The sequence below is a fragment of the Crocodylus porosus genome, unplaced genomic scaffold (assembly GCF_001723895.1).
Source record: "Crocodylus porosus isolate Cpor-Errol unplaced genomic scaffold, CroPor_comp1, whole genome shotgun sequence".
Classification (NCBI taxonomy): Eukaryota; Metazoa; Chordata; order Crocodylia; family Crocodylidae; genus Crocodylus; species Crocodylus porosus.
Window position 1 is genome coordinate 67172595 of NW_017728909.1, and position 4878 is coordinate 67177472.

The window sequence follows — 4878 nt, forward strand, 5'->3', positions numbered from 1 at the left end:
TTTCACTGTCAGTGATTTTCCACTTGCTGGCCCCCCTCTTCCTTCCCTTTCCCTCCTCCTTTCTCTCTCCGAGCGGTGCCCTTGCATTCCACAGATAACAGTTTTAGCTCGCCTGCTTTCCAGAAGGACAGGAGATTGCAGGCGCCATAGAAAGGGTTACAAAGGTTGGGCAAGGGGGTGGGGTTTGGCTCGTCTGAGCCTGGAGCAGAAGGACTTCCTCGACACTCAAGGTCTTCCATCCCTCTGGGTTACCCAGGGTTATGCCCAGTGACACCAACAAGGCTATAGACCACTCAGTAGTAGGAGGCCAATGTAGGCATTCAGCTCTGTTTTGTACAGCTTTTTTCATAGATGTAGGGTTGGAAGGGACCTTGTAGATCTTCTAGTCCAACCCCTAGCCCTGGCAGGAGAGAAAACTGAGTTCAAATGACTCCAGCTAGGTAAATGTCAAGCCTCCTCTTAAAGACCTCCAAGGTAGGAGCCAGCACCACTTCCCTTGGAAGTTGGTTCCAGATCCTAGCTGCCCTGACTGTGAAGTAGTGCCTCCTGATGTCTAATCTAAACCTACTCTCTAACAACTTATGGCTGTTATTCCTAGTTACTCGGGGAGGCGCTCGGGGGAACAAGGTCTCTCCCAATCCCCGCTGCCCCACCCCCAGTAAGTTTATAGATGGCCTCCAGGTCCCCCCGCAGCCTTCTCTTGTGGAGGCTGAACAGGTAGCTGTCTCGTAGCCTCTCCTCGTAGGGTCTGCCCTGCTGTCCCTGGATCATGTGACTGACCCTCTCGATGCTGTCCACTCCCTCCTGAAGGGAGTTCACTTCTTTCTAAGGTACTTCACTTCTTTCTGTTTTCAGGATCACTATCTTTCCACTCCCTGAATCTTCTTTCTGCCTCTCTGCTTGTTTCTTTTCTGATAACAGTCAGGATATCTTGTGAGAGAAACAGGTGGAATGTTTCCACCACTGTGCCTTATTACTTTCTCTTGTTGGCCCAGCACTTCCATGAACTTAGCTGTTCTCCGATGCCAAGGAAATCTTGGTCCCCAGGTTATTGAAAAACTGGTTCATCCCTGGTACAAGATGAGAAGGAATATTGTGGGTGACAATTTCTTTACAAATACTGACCTAGCAGAAACACTGCTACAACAGGACTTGACCTATGCGGGTATGATTTGAAAAAACAAGGCCGATATTTCAAACAAAATGCAAGCAAATCAAAGAAGGGAAATGTTTTCATCCATTTTTGCTTTTCATGGAAAATTCACCCTAGTTTCCTATGTTCCAAAGAAGTCCAAAGTTGTTCTGTTGCTGTCAAGCATGCACCATGACCTGTCAGTGGGTGGAGAGCAAAGAAAGCCAGACTTCATCCATGACTACAGTGAAAACAAGGGTGGGGAGGATAACCTTTACCACCTGCAGACAGAAAATCAACTGGTGGTCAAAGACACTATTTTTCAATATGCTGAATGTGGTTGCCATTGCCAGCCTCATCATTTGGCTAGGCCACAATGCAAACTGGAAGCAAAGATCACACTTAAGAAGATGGCGCTATTTTTTGCAGGAGCTTGGAGAACAGTTGATCGATGGACAAATAAAATGAAGAATGATGGATATGTGTAATCTGTGCAAGTCCGTCAAGTCTGGTATGACTGCTCTAAATTACAAATTGCCATAACGCACCCCAGGAGAACCTTGTGCAAGTACGAGTGGACATTGTGCTTTTTGTTCAAGGACAGATGACCACAAAACCCAGAAACGATGCAAAGATTGTAAGCGATTTGCTTGTGTGCACCACAGTATACCACTGCTGCTTTGTGAGGAATGCAATATTTAGTTAAAACAGTTAGGAAATGTTTTTGGAAGTAATTGTTAGTTTGAAAACAGTGTGAACTTCAGACTTAGCAAATTGTTTATTCGCGTTTTGAAACTCTAAAAAAAAAAGTTTTTAAATTTTCTTCATAGTTCTAGTTAAATAACATTTTGGGTTAAAATCGTCATAAATACTCTTTCAAACAATCTGTATGTTTAATCAATAGTTTTTTGGTACATTTATACTGTTGTCACTGGTTCCATTTTGTTCATGCAGGTGGGGTAACAAGTTACTCCATGAGAACAGCAATGGTTATGGTTTCACGAGAACAGATGAGGGTTAAGCTCTGTGATCCCACAAAGGTACTTATGCGTGAAGGCAAAGGAACTACTCCCAAGTATACATGTAAATATCATAGAACCATTGACTCACAGAGAAGTTGGGCTGGAAGACGCCTCTAGAGGTCAGCTAGCCCTACCTTGCCTGAGGCAGGATTATCCCTAGCCAAACCATCCTATACAAATGTAAATCAGTGGTGCTCAGCCTTTTTACACAGTGGGTTAGCGGGGTAGTAGCTGGTCCGACTATAGGCCAGGTGGTGGTTACAATCCAGTGCCTGGGGCCAGTGTAACAGGCACCATCCAGCCACACAGACTGTTTGGGAGAGCAGCCCAGTCTGAGCCCAGTCCTGCAGGGAGGAGGCATCGTGTAGCCTAACAGGGTGGGAGAGGGAGAGGGACATGACTTGACAGCAGGGCATGTCTTAGCCCCACAGGAAGAAGGGAGCATGGCCTAGCCCCAATCTGGCCCTGTGGGGAATAGGGAATGTGACTGTGTTGGCTCAAGGTGCTGCATGGGTTAATGCATCTGCTACTCACCCTGAACTGCTAAAGCACATCCCCAGTGGGGCTCTGTATCCTGGAATTTGGCAGAGGACGCTGTCCCTGCCTCCACTGCCCCCAAATTTCTTGGCCTTCCAGGAGCCTGTGACCTGGATGATACAGCTTTGTGGGCTGCATCAGGCCCTCAAGCCATATATTTGAAACTCCTATGCTACAGCAGAAGTGGCCAACCTGTGACATACATGCCAAAATTGCCACTGGCAGTGGCTGTGGTAGACTGGGGAAGGAACGAGGAAGCACAGCATCAGATACAGCAGGGAGCAGAAAGCAAAGTAACGGATCAGATGGGGGGAAGAGAAATAAGAGCAGCACCTGGGAAGAGTGAAGGGCTAATTTGTGGCAGGCCTGCCAAAAAAAGGTTGATCCCCACTGTTAATACAAGGCAGAAGTGTCAAACTCACTTGAGGCCCCAAGCTGGATCTGAACTTCAGGCTTCTCACAGGTCAGGTGCAGCCCTGGGCAGTGTGGCAGTGGTGGTGCTGGAAGGTCCAATGGAAGCAAAGGATCTTGCAATGGCAGTGGTGGTGGGAACAGGTCTGGGGAGCAGTCTGGTGACAGCAGAGAGGGGTCTGGATGTGGCAATGGGTCCAAATCTGGGAGCTTGCTGGCAGTGGGACAGATCCAAGATGGTGACAGTGAGCCAAACTCTCTGCCAACAGCCATGGTCAGGAGGGCCCAAAAGCTCCAAATTCTAAAGCAGCCTATAACCCTGTAACTTCCAGTGTAGTGCTGGTAGCCTGGCAGGCCAGGTAGATGTTCCACAGGCTGGATTTGGCCCACAAGCCATAGTTTGACACCTTGATGGGTATTCATGTACTCAAGGTGAACAGGCTAATAGTGTCTATAACCCTGAGCCTCTATCTGTAACTGCAGCTCTAGCTCATTAGGAAGTACTTCATCTGTGTCCAATACACAAGGATTCTTGGCCATTGGAAGCACTTGAATGATGAACCATGAATCTCTCCCGAACTTGTCCCTGTCATTTCCCTAAAAATGAACTGGGGATTACTTCTGATCTCCAACTGAAGTGCCCACTGGGAGTAGGAAGAATAAGCACTTTATATGGCTGTTGTGCTCAGATGACCCCTCCTTAGATAATCCTGTATTCTTAATTCTCAGGTGTAGTCAACTAATAAGCAGAGCTATATAGTTAACTGTAGCAGGTGGTGCATTTTATTTGCAATGACAAAGTTTATTACAACACAAAATGAGTTTAATGTGTATAAAGAATTCCAAAATTTGTGTCTAGTGCTTCACCAATTCTTTTAATTACCTTTCTTTTAATATGCCATCAACAGTACTTCAAAACACTAACAAGCTACCTAAATTATGCTTTGAATGATATTTCTCATTTCTTATAAAATCTAACAATATTTAAATAAAGAATGGTGCTCATATCAAATAATATAGTTTATTTTATCTGAGTTAATGAAATAGCTTAGTTTACTTGCATGAATCCAGAAACATGTTCATGCTTATTTTATGGCAATTGCTGATGACAGTAAAATTTCTTTGACAAGGGTATTGGAGAAGCACAAATCTGAATAATACAAGTAAACATGAATTTTTGCACTTCAAATGTTAGTGTACTAATTAGTTCTTACAGAAAAAACTTCAAGAAACATGCATTTTATGCTGAAGAACACAGCTAGTGTCACAGTTGGTTAAACAAATTGTACCAAGTTTTCCTACATTAAATATATTTTATGTTATACATCTATACTAAAGAATCTTTTTTGAATTCTTTCCTCATTTTCAGTAAGGTAAGTTTACTGAAATCAGCAAACTAAAATTTAGCTCTCCATTCTTTATAGTATCACTTTTAAAAGGAAGACTGTTTACATCCATGAATAGTTCTACCAAAATATTAATGGCCTGATATAACTATGTATTGGTAACTATGTATATAGTAGGCATGGGTTTGGCTGGTGTTTGTGATCTTAATGAGAACAAAATGGACTCACTCTTAAGGACTCGCTTTTGTATTTCTTATATTTGCTTATACAGATTTACTCATATTATATAGACTAACCCTTATATTTGCTTAAACTTTATAACTCTGATTTAATTTTGCATAACCTATTTGCTACTATAAGCCAGTCTACTTTTGTTATGTAGCTAGATGAATCATAGTTAAAATAAGAAGAGATTAATCGATTGAGAAAT